At 29.8% G+C, this 19,809-nt stretch overlaps 1 protein-coding gene across 3 annotated transcripts in view; it reads right to left on the bottom strand.

Annotated features, from left to right (window-relative positions):
- LOC111032099 (cytochrome P450 306a1-like) overlaps positions 1-19,809 on the bottom strand; it is a 33,903-nt gene that overhangs the window by 12,882 nt on the left and 1,212 nt on the right. For all 3 annotated transcript variants that reach the window (XM_022312311.1, XM_022312310.1, XM_022312309.1), the window contains exon 2: positions 19,599-19,803. The gene's annotated coding sequence lies outside the window, so the exon portion shown is untranslated. The remainder of the gene's footprint in view (positions 1-19,598; positions 19,804-19,809) is intronic.

Genomic DNA, 19,809 nt, shown 5'->3' with positions numbered 1-19,809 from the left:
AAAACTAGAAAAACAATTAAATAATATTTATGTATATATACATTTATTATTTTAAAATATGAGCAAAAGTAAATCTAATAATTGCTAGCTTGTTGTTTTAGTGGTATTATATGTGTATAGTCACATAGTCATTATATTTAGAGATTGATATTATTAACTTACGTAGAAATTTAAATTAAATAATGGCGAACAAATCACTTAGCAAAAGTGTGTTGTTTGTGGTGACAAATTCAATAAAAATTAACAAGTAATCCTGTATGTATACAATATTATACATAGGTATGAGGTAGGTACATTATTTATGCACGCTCAATATATAAGTTTTGAAACACGTGGAGACAATTATTAGTTATACTTATATTGTATGCAATAAAAACGGTTCATTGAACTATCCAGACGTTCTCTACATTACAACATCACAATATTTGAAAGACGTACCCAACACGTATAGTACAGCGCATGAACCGGCAAAAGTCAATGCACAAGCCAAATAATTATTATAAACACGAATAGTCTATGTTATTATCGCAATATACTTATGTTGCAGCAAAAGTGTTCTGCAGTAGTTACACACGCTCCGGATAGACAAAAAACTAGTTAGAGTATCTTCAGTTAAACATTGGCTGTATAATTGTAAAGCTCGCGTAATTATACGTACGAATTACGGGCACTGTGCACCTATATACCGCTGAAAACGTATCTAAAACGGTTCAGATCGCCTTATAAAGGAATCATATTATAGTATATATAAATATATATTATAATACATATAGATATGTAAGTATATAATATACTATTTCAGCCTCAAAACTTGCACACCGTACATTTTGTATTGAAAACGAACATTAGAAACCTCTGTGACACCAATCTAGTACTATTAAAACTGACCCGTATGGCCAAGTCCCCATCGCTTGCCTGGAAAAAATATATATACCATGGGTAAAGTAACTGTTCAAGTTATACATAATATACTCCATTTAATAAGATAGGATTATAATATTCACATTAATTACTTGAAATGCGGATGTTATATGTGAAATCGGTGGTTCGTCTCAAAAATAATGTCAGCACTAATCTTATACCATTATAGGCCTCGGAAGTTGTCGCATTTGCATGTTTTTTTTTTTTTTATATTACATTTATTTCTAAGTAAGCTTGAAATCATTTTCACGAAATTATGAAAAAAAATATTAAAAGTTTATTGTGCATATTTTTTTGCATATTTAGTGATTTTAAGGGCATATTTCTTAATATTACCATTTTGTAGAGCGAATTTGATGATAAAAGATAAGTAACTTATCAGATTGCGTTATAAACTCTTTATAAAAAAAAAATTATATTATTATGTAAAGAGCTTCGACTTCTCCACCAAAAAAAAGAGTTCCTTGTACCCATAAACAGTGTTATACCTTATGTCATTATGTATAATCGATAAACAATCTTAATATTATGCCTCCCAACCGCTCCTAAATTCTTCAATTGCATAAACGCTCTTTTAACGTACCGATACAGTGTACTGAACGTTTCAAAATGTACTATGTAATGTGCCTACCATTTCCTGTAGTGTTGTAAATATTCTCTATTCACTTACGATCGAAACCACGTGTTTGTCACGCAATGATGGTGATATAACTATGACTCACGTGGTGCAAAATCGCACGAAAAACAACATCCGAAATCCTATTAATTTACCACTTTTAATTGTTATTAACATTCACGAAATAAACAAATTTGTAAAACGTCACTTTTAACCTTGTCTCTAAATTTATACTCCATAGTTCAATCGTCATATATGCTAATGTAAACATATTCATGGTCATTGGTTCAAGTCCGGTCATTTCTTTACGGTATTTACAGACGAATTAATTGTAGTAGGTATATTTATTATGGATTAAACACTGCAGTATTACACACATATGCACGTGTACCTATATATGTTGCACTATATAGATTCATCTATGGTATTTGAGTAATTTATAGGTAGGAGGTACCCATCCGACGCATGGTAGGTACCACAAGTAATTTATACTACCTATTTGGAACATAGTTATTCGAATATCCGGAGGGCCATGTGCCACGTGGGCCTTGTTTTGTTGTGATACCTAAGTACGCCGTTCATCTTTGCTTTTACCTAGTTACAATTTTAATGCAGTAATAATATCAATAGAGAGTGTATTAACATACATTTCAAATATACGCAAGTTTCTTAATCTCAGACATAAGTACCGAAGTGCAAAGACGTCTTAGGCCGTATATTATGCAAATTCAATAATTAGTTGTTGCGCCACGCGGATAGTATGTATAAGTACAGGCAGTATAGCGGATATAATATAATATAGGAAGAAATAATATACTGACTGCTTTTGTAGGTTCTCATTTATATGTAAACGATAAAGTTTCGAATCATTATTGTTTATTTGTCACACAAAACAAATCAACAATATTATTGGGATCAGAAAAAAAGTACAAATAATAAATGATTTATGAAGAGTTATAATATTTACGTTTTTGGAAAGTTCTTATTTACATACAAAACATAAAAACATTCTTGTAAATAAAATATTTATTAGAAAATAGAACATTTTACTATTTTAATAGTCGTTGTTGAAAAACCAATGATTTATGGAGATTTCGAATTTAAACGCTAGTACAGTAGAGTAACTACAACATAGACGCATAGTTCTAAGTGTAGTTTTTTAAATTGTTTAAATTATGTGATATTATTTTTAATAAACTTCACCGGAAAATTAAATCAAAATATTTTATTTGTGGCTCACATCAGAAGGTATAACTCAAATATTATGAGTTATGACCTATAACACTTTATATCTTATATTTGGTACCAGCTGTGAACTGTGCATCAGATTTTTTTCGAGGGGATGATTAAAATGAGCGATTTAAATACAGCTCACAATAACAACTTGTACAAACATCAACTGTAAACTCTGCCTAGATATTTTAGGTAGGTTAGTAATCTTTGTATTTATTAGTATATCATCGATTTTTAAAGTTAAGTATGTGTGTAAACTAGGAATAAATAATTTTTTATTTTTGTTAATGAATTAACATTACCAGGGGTTACCACCACAAAGAGGGAGGAACAATTCCCTCTATTATGACGTCTCAAAAATATTTTATTTATTAATTTTAATTTTATTAAATCTTGTATAAAAACACGTTGATACAGATAGGTATTTTCGATTTGCTTTTAATTTTTAAAGTCATAAATGTATTTATTTTAAATAGTAACTAGTAAACTGTGTAACCAATTTTATACTTAATAATAATATATTAGTGTAATTTTGTACTTCGATTTTCAAAATTTTTTTTAAGCTTAATTTTAGGCAACCTTTTACTTTGTATATTAAAAAAAAAAAACATTTAACCGTAAATTGTGTTATATTATATTGAATATTTATCATACATAAGTTAATTGTGGGTAAAATTATACTATATTACAGAGGAGACGCTATAAGAGGACTTTAATACCACCTTTAATTTTATAACATATTATAAAATTAAAGGGAACTACTAAAATAAAAACGTGAAAGCAACGGGGCTTATTATTTTCATTTTTATCCATACAATTCTAGATGAATTTTTTTAACTATATTTTTAATACTTAAAATTTTTTTTAAAATGATTATCACTCGTCAAACACAATAATTATTTAAGGTATACAATTTATAGCTGCACCGTTATGCAACCAACACTAGAACTATATGTGGGTAGATAAACTCAGTAAGTATCTAAAATGTTAAAATACATGTTCAGTATATAAATTCGTAATTGATTTTTATAAAAGTGTTAACAATATAAACATAAGGGATTTTCGCAATAAATTCATACTGTTTTCCATCAATAAGTTTTTTTATTCTCTCTTTTTGTAGTGAACAACTTTTAGGCTTTATTGTCTGATTGCAGAATGAAAATCGAGCGTACTTATTTTAAATATATACCTAAGTATAGAAAATAGTGGAAAGCAATATCAACAATTTTGTGTAGAAAATACGTCGGATCGGTACAATATTGAGTTAAATACTACAGTATTGTATGTCAGCAATTATAAATGGATACTTAAGTATTAAATAATTCTTTATTTTTTTTTCTTATTCGATATTTCTAATAATTTCTAAAGTCGGTGATAGCGAGTTTTGCACAAATTGTATATGTGTATTTAACGTTATTTTTTATTCACGAAACAATTATTTTCAATCGAAAGTAAAACGAATTCTTTTCAAGGTCATATATTATATATATTATTTTTGTGATACTTTTAACATATTCAGAATAATACATTATGAGATAATAATATCAGACGCATATACGGTTCATGGACGATATATACAGTCGAGACGTAGAACGGAATCCCATTCAGACCTTGGGCACGTTAATTACGTCGCGTACTTTTGATCATCCGACGTTATGTATACCAACGAGTTTTTTTATATATATAATATATGTATAACATCAAAATATAAAATTGTAGCCAATTTTTCAATACGCAGTTTAATAATATATTTGTACACAAATCATTTTTCACTGATAGAGGTTTTCATTTTTTTTATGTTTTTATGTATATATATTATATACATATTTTTGCATAAAATATATTATGTATATTATTAAGGTTTGCCCTCGTTCGGGCCTCAAACAGGTACCTAACAAAAATATTTTTAAAAAATACTTACGTATTAAACCGCTGACGTAAGGTCTTTGGCGGTATTCCATTATTAAAATAGGTGTATTGAACGCGGGACGCCGACATAAAAGTATCGTATAAATATGTATTTTACGTATATTATGTTATGTAAGTGTTAGATAAATATAATTTAAGTTATCAAAGGTTAACCCATTTTCTTTGGTTATAAATAAATACAGAAACTGCATATAAATAAACAACTTAGTTGTATGTATAGGAGCTATCCAATATCCACACTCATATTATACATAACGACATAATAAACGATATTAAACATGAATACATTTAACTACGTTCTTGGTTTTGGCACAAAAAAAATACAAAAATACAATATTTACATTTTTATGTCTAAAATCCATGGAACAATAATTTTATTTTCGAAAAAAATGTTCGATATCCAAGAAATTATGTGCATACCTAATACCTAAAAATGACCCTATAAACTCCTAAGCATTTATTGAACGTGTCATGCAAATCATGTACTTGAATACTTGTGATTGAAAATGTCGACTATTTTTAAAAAACATTTAGAATTGGTAATATTTCCTCAAAATAAAAATACTGACAGATTTAAAAATATCCAATATGGCACCATGTGTATCACAGACAAAGATGTGCCTGATGCGATAATGATAATTTTATTCCAGAATCTTGCAGGAATCATCTATAATATTCAAACCGTTCCAACGAATTGAAACTAATTAATTTGCCAGAGAGCCAAAATTATTACTAAAAAAACACATACGTTTAGTACCTATAAATTCCATTCAAATCACATAAAATCATTCACGTGGTATTAAATTTGTTTGGGCCAAGTATATTTGTTATTATATAATCAAATCTAAATATTATTTTTTTTTAAATTGTTTATAAAAATCAAATAATTATGGGAAAAAAACGTTTTCGTAGGATATTGCCCGAATATGCTACAAGCCTACAAATATGCATACCCACCGTCATGGATCGGCCCATGCCTTGGTAGATATATAATATGACTATTAGTAAGTTATTACCAGCAGTGAATTATACTATAGGTATATAATTTTCGATACAACTACTATTAAGTTAATATCCAAAAAAATAATTTTAACGATATAATATAAGAATATTATATTATAATATTTTTTTTTATTGCGGAATGATGTGATTTTACATTATGCTTAAATAATTATTACAATATATATAATATACCTACTAAATAAATATAAATGTTGACAGTCATAAATTTCTTAATAAATTAGTTATTTCCTTAAACTATATAAGTAGGTATGCCTGTATCATAGACTACTTAAAAATTGAACTGAGAATTGATATTTAAATAATTGTTGAATTGAAGGAAATCTACTGTGGAAATTGAAAAAAATAATACTCTGCGAGCGCGTAAGTTCCTGGTTTCCATACATGATTTATAACTTATAACTATAAATTAATAACAAAAATTACAATATTTCTTATCAGACCTGTCATAATTAATATATAATGTAATATGTACAGGTATTTAACATGGTTGTATTTATACTACAATACACATTTACATGGTTAAATTATTATGTAACATATTAATATAATTTATGTGTATTTGTTATAAAATAAACCGTCTTTCTTAGGACGATATTGCACAGATAGGCGCAATCACTAGAAGAGCATATATATTAACTTACTAGAAATGTATAGTATTTAATACAATGTAATTTTATATAAACATTTATTTATTAGTTTAGATGTTTTATTCCCTGATACGGAAACTTGAAAATTGAATATGAGGTCCCACGTAAGTTGTCATAGCGATTTATAAATCCTCAAAATATAAATGAATAATATTATTTTTAAACTTTTCATATTCAAGTGATAGATATTTACTTTTAAGTTTATAACAGCTAGTAATATTATATATTTATATGAAATAATATATTACTTATATCATATAATATAATATGCGATTAGTTCAACGTACTGAGGTACTAATAGGAATATAAATTATAAAAATATAGTAAAATATCCTAAAAATATATATATGCTGACAGATCGTCTGCGATAAAAATCGTTAGTCATCGAATACAATGATTTATCATTGAATTCAAATTTAACACCGCCATACAACAGTGACCTAACGGCTACACAATGACGACTGACGTGGTAGATACACTCAACACCTTCTATACAGCAGAGCGACTTCTCCGGATTTTCAAAAATATTTTTTGTGCCTCAGTTTATTTTTTATCACCGACACGGTGTGCCATGATATGTATTTTACTAAGATATTGATTTTACGTTTTTACTAACACTAATAATTTAAACCTATGCGCATACCAACTTCATAATATTATGTCAGTTTGACGTCTACTACCACTTATACAAGAACAAAAAGTGCATCTAAAAAATAAAACGTACCGCTGTTATAAAACATTATAAAACCATATATATAAGATCATTCACCTATTCAGTCGCCCAAGAATTTTTCAGTAAAATCCAATGACGATACCAATCCATAAATGCATTGACCCCTGAACCTAAGGCCGATGACCGTCTGGCGTCTACAAATTACCAAGATGGGAAATATGTAAATTAACGAAAGAAGAACAGGGTTTGAATAACGAACTCAAAAAAAAAATATATATATAATATATATATACCTATAGTTGTCCTTGGGTGGACGTTGACTTAACCAAGTCGTCTACAACTGTGATTCTTAAATCCAGGAGCATATTTCCCTTGAAAGATGGATGCCAACAACCTCCAAATGAAAGGGGTCCTCAACATGTATGCAGTATATAACAATATATACTTAGATAGGTACATACTTTTTTGAAAACAGTGGTTTATTCGACAGAGGTTTCTGCAGATGAAGTTATAACTTTGATTTAGGACTTAAAAAATAAATCAGAGATTCCTCATGGCTCATGTATTTATATCTATATAATAAGTTCCATGTTATTATTGTAAATACATACGTTTAAAATCAATGGGTTACGAATACGATTCTAAAAGAGTTGAGTATAAGATGTGAAATCAGTGTGAGAAACTAAGAAGAATAAATATTCAAAAATAAATAAATATTTATATAGCAATATTTTAACAATTGAAGATTTTTGTTTGAAAAAAAAATATTAGTAAAATGTAGGGAGTATCCAGAAGTGTCGTCATTAGGAGATTTTTCCCTCAAGATATCAAGCTAAAATTACTTTTTAACCTGATTTAAACTTACTAAACAAAACTCGTACAAGAATATAACTCAAAAATAAGTATAATATCATATTTTGTTGGTAGCCTGGTGCGTATAACCATTGATATTATAATCAATGGTATAACCTATAGTAGTATTATGGTTAGAATTACAACCATTTTAGTATTTGAACTTATACCAACAATATTAGTCATTCGCGGATACTCAGAGTGAAGGTTCTGTAGCATTTAAAATATTATAAGCTACACAAATGTTTACTATTAATAACTTGTTTAGATATGTTGAAATTGCTTTCTGATGACAATAATACAATATAATTATTTATGCGTTTATATTTATTTAAATACGTTTTTTTTAAGCTACTAATGCATGTTTATTTGCATATAAATTCGTTTTCTATCGTAAAAATATACGAATATTACTAACAAAATCATAAAATAAAATATCGGACTTCTTGTGAATTTTTTGATTTATTAAAAAAATGACTCATTTGTATTCAATAAATTAAACTCAAATTGTATTTTATATTTCGGATTGGACTAGAGGAAACTATTCTATTTATCAATTACAGTAGTTTAACCATTGGTTGTCTTACGGAAAAAATGTCTGAGCTTAAAGGATTATTATAGATAATATTCAATTTTGTATAAAAAATTTAAAAGTTTCACGAAGAAACATTGATTATTTTATTTAGATATTTAACAAAGAATATAATCGACAATGTGTTCGAAAACAACCCGGAGGCCTGCGTTAGTTAACTAATACTAGTTATCAATAAACACTATAGCAAATCTACAAAACAACAAATCTATCACCGTCGCATAAATGCCTGTCAATCCTCCCAAAAGACTTAAAAGGAAGTATTGGCGAGCGGTTGACAGTATACCAGGTTTCCGCATGACCCTATAGGCTATCTGGCTACACGACGCCATAGCACTGAAAGAACCGAGCACTGCAGTTGTGAAAAGTATTCGAATGATATATCATTATATTCGATGTAGGTCACAAGGATTTATCATGTAAATTAAATGGCTAGTACCTATATAGCTATATTATTATAATTTATATTGCATACATAAATGTTCATGAACTTTTATAGATAAACGAGTACCTGCCTACCTATAATCATTAGCTTATACAAACCTTCTTGGATACAGCGAGTCGTATTGAAAATAACAGTGTTATAAAAGGGGTGACGGGACGGCACGTCTTGAAGGCTTACTGTGCTTCGAGGTGAGGAGAAGGTAAGCAACTCATAGTTATTAATTAAGTTGTACATACAACTTTATGTATCGTATGCGAATTTACTTATGCGTACATTTCATCGAGACATCTGATCACGTGCGATGAAAAATACATTTTGGTCGGCTGTGTGTGGCCTATACGGTAGGCCAAAAATAAATACCCTCGGAACGTGCCTGTTGATCATTTTTCCGTTTTCGGTATATTGTTTGTAAACAATATTTTTATAACACGTCGATAATTTGTGCACTCATGCAAATTACGAGACCACGGCCCAAACATCCGCCTCTGATATGAGCGATTGACATTGAACTACGTATATAATAATATCCCAATCAAGTAAACATTCAACCGATGCTTATATAACATGTCATATTGCAAGGTCGAACGTTTTTGAAATTGTTGTTTATATATAACTCATAATAATATGTAACATTATAGGCTATAGGCAATACAGGGTACAACGGTGTTTTAATAATTTTATTGACTAAAAGTTTATTGATCTTTTTGGACCGTGTTCAAGATCCTTTTCTATTTTTTTTTTAACTCGACCTCTCTTCTTTGGATATATTTGCAAACTACAAAGTACAAGAGAAAGGGGTCCTTGAACGAGACAAACTTATACTCAATACATGTCCACACTTATAAACAAATATTAATTTATAGCATTATATTACGTATTATTATTGTTATTTATTTATTTATAGTATTATTTTATGTAGTAACATAGGTTATATGCTTATTTTTTTTAAAAGTATTATTCAACAGTGAAATTAGTTTAGAAGTTGTATCGCGGAAATAAATGCGCTAAATATGTATTTTTTATTGTTAATGTTACGTGGTGTATTTTTAATTACATAATATTATTTATAAATCATTCAATTTTATTTGATGATCAAAATGTAGGTGTACAAATCAAACAAAAAATAAGTACCAATATTTAGATTTACGTATTAAATACTAATGAATTATTAATAAATAAGAATAAAATAATCCATGTAAAACAATCATAGAACACTAATAATTATTGGTGAAGTCTTACTCATAAGTTTAACGCACCACGCGGAGAAGAAATAATTTATTTAAGTATTTATACAGTAAGAAATATATATACTCAGCATATTTTAATATTTTGTTTCGACGTTGGAATGTAATCAATTATAAATAAATACAAAATGTTTTAAAAATTAATCTTAGGCTCTAAAACCTTTTAGATCTTGGGTTAAATCTAAAAACTGTACATTTGTCCTCCAATTAGGAGGGGTGAATCAAGATTCCAAAATATTCCACTTATCCGAACATGGCAGTATAAAAAAACAAATCTAATATGGCCAACCCTTAAATGTTAATAACATGTGGAATTGTTAAGAATACATGTAGGTATTTGTTCGGGGAAGAATACGAAGGTTGTCTCCGAGGAGTTGTTAGTTCAAAATTCAAACAGTAAAAAAAGATATTTAAAAATAATATTTTTTTGACATAATTTAGATTTTTAATTATCTTTTTAAAATTCGAATAGTTCATAGGTTATACACAACAGATAATTTTGTGATTTTTAAATTAATTTCGATAAATTAAAGACTTTTAAAAATGTTTCAGATACTTAGATAGTTAGGTACTATTATTTGTTTTTGTACAATATAATATTGTATTTCTTTTTATAGCCACCATAAACATTTGTAAAAATTCTTAACCATTTCCTGTTGTAAATAATTTGTAGGTTAATGTTGTATTACTTAATTTCGTAGGTAGTTTACAATGTTATTATTATTTTGTGAAAAACGTTAATACGAAAAAGTTCGTATTTACTACAATGTGTAATAAGCAATAACATTTGTATGGAGGTTAATTTATTTTTTACATTTTATATTTTATTTCATTAATCTAAAATAATTTTGTATATTTTTTTTTCTAATATTTCTATTAATTCAAACATCACTTGTCTTTATCGTAATAAAAATAACTTTACAGATTTTAGAATTACTATATAAAAAATAATTATTATATTTGTACATAATCTATCAATACGATTTGTTATTTCAAGTACTATACGACTCATATTTTATTTAGCAATTTTACTGTCATAGAATTCAACTTCTAAAACATATTATGGTTGGTCTTATGTATCCAATTACGTTTGTCTTATACATACCAATAGACAATAGTGTTACAATATGTTTAGGTGAGGTGGTTAGGTTAAACGTATACGATATCGTTATGAATGCCAATTTTACTACACCATTTGTACATTTGTATAATACATGTAAGATAAATATAAAATCTAAATCGCATAACAAATATATCTCGTGACTATGCATTCAATAGATATCTATCTTAAAATTATCAATAGCCGCGACGTCATACCGGACTTATATTTTTCGAATACCTACCTATTATAGGAGTGTCATTTATTTTTATTTACGATAATTTGCGCGGACTAATTTTCGATGCAAAATAAATAATAACCTAACCTAACCCAAGTTTCATATATCATAGAAATTGTATATACCTATTGCATAACGTTATTATCGGCTATATTACAGACGCATATCTATATATTGTGATATAAATTTTAAATTTTATTATAGGTACAATAAAAATAATAGTCGTATTGTAGTGGATACAATAAATATCCCAAAACGAACAACGAAAACGCGCGTAACGTAATAATAATAATAATAATAATAGACGCGATGAACCTTGACTCAGTGCCCTTACGGCAGAACGTAAGGACGTGGGGCGGGGGTAGGGGGCGGCAACGGAAAAAAAAAACAGTTAAAATTTATACACACTCAAGTCAAATATGTGGTTTACATGACACACGTCGTCACAGACCGACGACTGCAGCGTTGTTACAATATTATTATGTTATCGTTTTCCGAGGAGAGGGTTGAACGAGGCGGGGAACAGGGTACGTTGTAGGCGCGTATGCGTGTGTGCGTGTGTGTGCGCCGCGCGTGTGTGAGTCGCCGTGTCCTAGTGCACTAAAATACGTGTGCCGCCCGCGTGTTTGTATACGTCGTCGTCGTCGGTCGCGAGCGCGGCTACGGTTCAACGACCCCCGGAACACCCAGCGGCGTGTTCGAACTGGACCACTTTCACTGTTTCCGGACGTTGAACCGGCGGCCAGACGAACCACCGACCATATTATACATATTATTATATTATATTATATATACGAGAGCGAGCACACGACACACACGCGCGCTCGCGCACACACACGCACACACGCACACACGCACACACACGCCCGTCGTGCACACACACGCGCGCCGAAGACCAACGTGCCGCTGACTCGTCTCCCAAGAAAACAGGCCCGCCGCCGCCGCCGCCGCCGCCGCCGACGACGACCCGCTTCATCGGTGGGTCAAGGAACTCGGCGAGCGGGCACGTATGTGTATACTTATTATTATTATAGTGACGATCATTTTTAGTATTGTATTGCAGTGTATACGCGCGTTAACACCGTGTGAGCATACCTAATATCGACGTATCCGTTGTTTTTCGTCGTGTCGTACCTATACCTACTTTTGAAATGACGAGAAATAAAATAATAAATAACAATATAATATGATATCATTATTGTGTGTTATATTATATGTCTCGTGTCGATCGCTGGTCCGGTTAGGTCCGGCCGCGTTAAAAAGAAAAAGTACGCGTGCAAAAAAATCGATGACTTCCTGGTCACCACTCTATATTGTACACGCACGAGTCCAAGTTAAATAATATAAAACGTCACGACGATAGGTAGATAATTAGGTGTGATTGGGTGTTATTAGATTTTTAACAAGTGGCCCGTCTCGGCTAGTATAGCTGCGGATGAGTAAACTGCAGATCTCAGAGGTCAAGTTGTCGTAATTATATAAGACATGACTGTTATTTGTGTCTCACGTCTACGGTCAGTAAAAACTCAAAAGTTAATTTTGGTATACGTCATATTTCTTATGTTTGTCCCAAGGAGTAAAACAAAATAAACAAACATTTAAGTCCCACAGTATCGATAGCAATCCACACCGACATATTTGTTATTTTTATAAAAAATACGCTTCAATGTATATCATGCATACGTACCCAGCATTCTATCAGAGTTCGGTAGATAATCTCGAACAGAAGAATCGAGATATTAAAATCTCTATCCCAATAACAGTGAAAACGCGCAATCTAAAATGTACGGGACATGTCCCAATTAATACCAACATTATAGACTAAATAAACTATACATCCGACACCGAAAAAAATAGTTTCCGGTGTTCTGGGGGTGACGTATCACACGCATTACCCCCAGTTACTGCGGCACTGATATTATTACCAATGCATATTCGAATATGTTCTTCGAAGTGCAGTTCGAATCGACATCTGGTACTTGAAAACGGCACGTGATAATTAAACTTTGGCTGATATAATATGAAATATATTATAATTGTCAGCTGGTTTTTTATTTTTTTTAATTAGTTTATTAAATATTTGTTTCCGCACGCTTTTTCTGCAAATCGGTCAAACCGATGGGACTGGACGGAACTGAAGTTAACTGATGTTTTTTGTGAACTCGTACTATCAAATTGCATTTTTGTTTATTGCACATGGCCATATCTTGGGTTCGTAATAAATGTGAAGTTGACTACTTAATATTATAGTACCAATATATATATAATATAATATAATATAGACTATCGATTAATCAATTTATTATAAAACAATACGTTCAAAAGACAATCGGGTACGTACATTCGACGTAATAATATATCCATCGGACGCAATCGAATGGAATTTTTTCACATAAGACAATGATACTTTTTTATTAAGTCTACAATGGTATTGAAAACCACGTGGCGATGCGATTATATAGTAACAACCGTGCAGTCAAACGGACGCGTATTATATGTAATTTATTATTACCTATATTATAATTTATAGGTAGTATAAATGTATAATATATTACAAGTATATAATATAACATAAGAAAACCTTCTAATTCAATGCAACAAATGAGTCTAATCTGACATTTAATCAACAGGTCACAGATGTATAAATTAGATTCAAATTTACTGTTTAGTCCTTAGTTGGTAAAATAAAATATGGTGTTTATAATTATTATTAACGAATCACAACAAAGCTGATGGCATTCGAAAAACGATTTCGAGTGGATTTCAATTTGTTAAAGTTGTATTGTACGCACAAAAAATAAAGTATAATCGAGTTATTCTCACAATAAATTATAACATATACGCAGTAAAGTAAATCTTGTGTTTTGTGTCATAAAATCTAAAATGTTCGTAAAAACGGTTTATTTTGACATAATATTGGTCTACATTAGATACAAATATAAAATCCAATAGTATTTTGTGTTATTTTAAAATGTTGATCAATGTCAATGTATGGTAGACAATAGTGCGAAGTGGTATAACCGAAGGTAGATTAAAGGAATTGAAGATTTTTCATTCTTAAATCCAGTTCACTATAAGTACCAACTAATAACTACCCTTGCTGGTTACTCTAAGTGTCAGAGGGGATGGATGCCGACGTATTGACAGTAGCGTTTAGTGACAAAAATTCACTATACACTACACTAATTTACTTCTGGGGAATATAGTTAAAAAATAGTATATGCATGTATAATATCTGTTAATGTATTACATATAATAATTAAGTTATTTAATATTATACTATTATACTTGTACTGTTGTACTGTTACTTTAACATAAATGGGAAGCCTGTATATTTTTAGTAAATAAATAATAAATAAATAAATAATTTAATATAATATCACATAGCTAATGCATTTCTAAGACTGGTGCAACTGCACCAGGTAAACATCGCTCACCACGCCTCTGCACAGGTATTGATATTATTATATTATTTATAAGATCAATTATGCAGCCGCAGTAGATAAATTATATATTTAAAAGATAGTATATAGGTGTAAATTGAGCATACAGGGTGATTTATTTAACGGTCATTATCTCAAAAAGTATTTAGATTTTTTAAATTAATTTGAGAGGGAACCCTTGTGGTACTCCTAACCATTTATGTAAACTTAAATAAACTTAAATATTTAGGTACTTATAAGTTATAGGCAATGATCGTTCGAGTTCATTTTTTATTCATTTGAAGTCTCAAAAAATATTTTGTTGAGGAATTTGAAACATACTCTCAGGATTTATTTTTTATTTTATAATATATAATTTGGGTAGCTATCATTTAATATTTATATAGGTACTCGTAAATAGCTACCAATTCGACGTGGGTGGGCATGTCACTCTATAGTCTACGCGGTCTTTACCATTGGCACGTTGAAATATAGTTGACGAAATCTATTTTTGTGCTACTGTTGAGGAATATTAATTTAATACCTACATAAGTAGTCCATAATATATGCGGTGGCACAAACTTCAGTTTCGGGTGTAGCATACAAGTATAATATGAAATCTGCAAACTAGCCGATTTTCTATTATTTTCTAACCTATAAGCTGTCCCAGAGGCCAGAACCACTAATGATGATTTAATTTAGGTCTTACCATTACGACCACATACCAATAAAATTGTATCTCTTTTGAAAAGTATAATCATATCGCGGCTGGGTATAGAAATAATTAAAATAAATAACAGTACTGAGCACAAACATTGAGTTCAATAGTACGAGTTTATACTTTTATAGTATGATATAGTCGGCTATTTTGCGTTAACTTAAATTAATTCATGGACCTACAAGATTAATGTGTATAATAAGAAAGTATATCATATATACCTATACTGTCTTGATGTAGAAGTTTCCACAGATTTACTGTTAGTCATAGTTGATTATTATTATTAATATTATTTTACATAATATACTGGGTGGCTAGACAGTGAACACCGACAACTATTATTTCAAAATATTTTTCTGAGAAAACAATAAATTAATGTTTTTCGCAATCTTATGTATTATTTTGTATAATGAGTATGCATAGCACATTGTCGACAATTTTCGGTATACGTGATTATTCTCGAGTCTTGACGCTTTGTCAATTTTTTTTGAAAATTTTGTAAAATGGTCTTCCAAAAAAATATCATTATAATTATTTAACTAATTAAAACTCGAATTTTTAACTAATTAAAGATGCTTTATAAAACGTAATGAGTAACCAAAAAAAAAATAAAATAAAAAAAAAATAAAATTAGAATCAAAAAATGCAATTTATTTCCAATAACCCAACGGCCCTGGCGCACAAATGGAAAATATTTGATTTGATTAAGTCTTATGGAGTTAAAATTTACAGACCTCCGCACAGTAGCTGCCCAGCAATGCGATAATTGACGGCCGCGACCTAAACATAGTTTAAGTACAATATCATACATGTACGTCCATATACTACTTTAATATCCTCAATTCACACTCCTATATATGGTGAGTACTTACTATAACTTGTATACGGCACGTGTGGTTTTCTATAAATAAGTAGAGAACATTTAAGTACCTAATAACTATTAAAGGTATAATAAACAGTTGTTGCGTTTCACGGGTATTGAAAAATCGTGAAACAATTCTATAATTGTTTCAGCTAAATTATTTGTTTTGTGCACAACAAAAGACAAGTTTCCTATTACAAAAATATAGTTTTAAAGTGTTAAAAACAGCGCAGGTAAGGGTCTGGGTCCGGTGCTTTTGAAAACCCTCTGCAGGTTCTGTACATATTCTATGTAGGTGTCTATTTCATGTACATATATAGCCTATTAAGCTTTACTTATAAACCTAACATTAAGTTTTTCCACCGTTTTTTTAGGTAGTCCACTTGGGAAAAAAAATAACTCCACGATGTTCATAGTTAATATAGCCATTGCCCATTAGTCGACACGAAAACACCATGCACGATGAAGCATTAACATTTGAGACGTAATAATATGTAAGTTTATATAAATCATTAAAATTATATATAGGAGGAATTAAGTGGCATGAGCGATGAGCCGAATTTTCAATACGACATGCGCTACTCCACTCATCTCAACTTAAAATGCTAATTAATGAAAAAAAACCATACTCCGTATATAGTTGATATTATAGTTGTTTGCTATTTATTTAAATACATATGTAGGTATAATACATCAGCACTTCAAAAAAGGTTTTCTGCAGGGGCGGACTGGGGCAACATTTTGGCCCGGGAAATCTATATTTTGACCAGGCCCTTGCCATTTCTCATCATCACAAAAATGTAAAAACTTAAATATACCAACGTTTTATTCAATGAGGAATGCAGCCTCTACACATTTTCAATTTTCCCAGAAAACAACTTAAGATTTTTTTTTTTTTCATTAATTGTTTATGGCATCAACTAAGAGGTTATTAGCCAGGGGTTTTTGGGACTGTTGGGTTCGGAACTCGTGTGAAACTTAAGATTTGTTAAACTAAACTTACCAAATAGTTTCAATATGTAATTTTAATTTTGTTTAATATTAATGAAGTACTTCACAAATAAATAATATATTGGTAAAAGTCATTTAATCATAACATAATAATATTTAATACCTTATGTAAAAATATAAAATATTATGACACTTATATTGTAGTATATTAACTTTTATTAGTTATAACTAGAGTTAGGATGTTGATGACTTTTGCATTTTTTTTCCTTTTATTCTGTACAATGCTATCCTAGCTAAAAATTTGTTTCATGCTCCCTTGATGCAGAATATTCTAATTTTATTTTGCATTTTTTTGCATTTTTTGCATTTTCAGCTATAAATGGCTTTTTTTTGTTTTTTAACGTCATTTTTCAACATTTTTAAGTCATTTTTTCATCTTTTAGAGCATTTTTTACAAATTATAGATTTTAGGGCAAATGTTACACCCAAGTTTGGAAACAAATTTAATTTATTTAAAATCTAACTTTGGATTTGGACTATTAGTAAAAAATAATTTTAATATTATTATTGTGGGGTTTTTGTTGTGATTACATTTATCGCGTTCCGATAAGATTTACTCTTTGAGTGTTATATATTGAATTATTTAAATGCTTAATTTATTTATAATTCATATTTTAAATTACTATTACACCCATTATTATACCCATATCTCTAATAAAAATTATTATTTATAAATAAGTGTTTTCACTTACTTAATTAGTATTTTAGATAATTTTTAAGGTCATTTTTTGAAGTTTTCAGAGCATTTTTGCATTTTTTTTAGGGCATTTTTGTGTGTTTTTTAGGTTATCAACATCCTAACTCTGGTTATAATTAGATTTAACTCATTTTTCCTTTGGAAATAAATTATATTCATATTGCATACCTATTATTTAAAAAAAATACTGGGGAAAAATAATAATTTTAGGTAATAGATAGGTATTTACATTTTTAATGCTTATTTGCGGTTGATCTTGATTGCAAAGATTTTCTTGCATTACTAAAATAATATATTATTCAAATTATTGATCATACACAAACTCCTGATGGAGTATCAGCCGAACCAAAACCTAAAATCTATTTTTAAACACCAAATGTAAACAATTTTTCATACACTATTTGTATGAAGTACGCATCTCAAAATTTGTTACATAAATACATTTTTGAAAAATATTGTAGTAGTGCATTTTACGAAGTAACGAAAATATCGTTCTAACGGAAGTGCAAACCGTACATAGTGTCATCTGTAACCATCGTACGGCTGGGATTTTAATATTTTATGCTCAAAAACAACGCGTTTATAGGTATTTATTTGAGTTAAAAAAAGTTATAAAAACGTGTTGTACAATGATGATTTTTTTTCAGTTGTCAGCTTAAAACACTAATGAAACTCAAGAACGGAAATGTATACATCTCTGAGGATTGTTTTGGAATCATCACTATTTTCGACTGTGTGGAAACACGATCGTACACACTAGACGGGTATTGGATTAAGAACTTACGAGTTAAGGACTTTAACCCCCAAAACTACATGACGCGAGGCCCGCCAAGACTCGTAGTAATTAATGTATTAGGCGGCCAAGACCTATAGTGACAATGGGTAGATGGTCACCTGCAATAATTATTCTTCGGGTTTTCGCGGTATTTTTACTCATTGGTGAAAAACGATTTCAAGGCACCGTTTCACATTCATCACAGACACGTGTGGTTTTATATCGATAAAATTAATAGAATGAGACACTGATCGTGCGAAACAATACTTATAATATCAAAATAAGCTGCGACATCTAGGTTATTAATAAACGTAAATGTAGTGTTTAAAGAAAAAAAACTATAGACTTAGGTTTGAAGAGTATTTTATTAATACACGTCAATGAAAACAACTGATGATAAATTATTATTTATATTGATTCCGTGTTCAACTGTTATTGGTACTTGTCAAAATCTGAGTTACTGATTCTTGTGTCCTTCGGGGGAGGATAAGGCTAATCGATGGGTGCAATTTAACGATATCGAATTTGAGCTTATTGGAGAACGAATATAGCCGTTTAACATATTCATATTAATAAAACATAACACTATTTCATTACATACCTATTTGATCTTCGTCCCGTCCGCAAAATAACAAAAAATATAATATATTATTGACTATATCATGAGCACAGCCATGAGCTGATGGATATTCCAATGATTGATTTCTGTTTTCCGCGCTATCTATCCACCGTTTGATTGGCAAATTCGCGGCGTCGCTCTTCTTTATCAAAGCGTCTGGACTTGACACTGGACAGTGATAACGAAACTACGC

The sequence above is a fragment of the Myzus persicae genome, unplaced genomic scaffold, assembly GCF_001856785.1.
Source record: "Myzus persicae strain clone G006 unplaced genomic scaffold, MPER_G0061.0, whole genome shotgun sequence".
Lineage (NCBI taxonomy): Eukaryota > Metazoa > Arthropoda > Insecta > Hemiptera > Aphididae > Myzus > Myzus persicae.
This window is presented reverse-complemented; position numbering and strand designations above follow the sequence as displayed.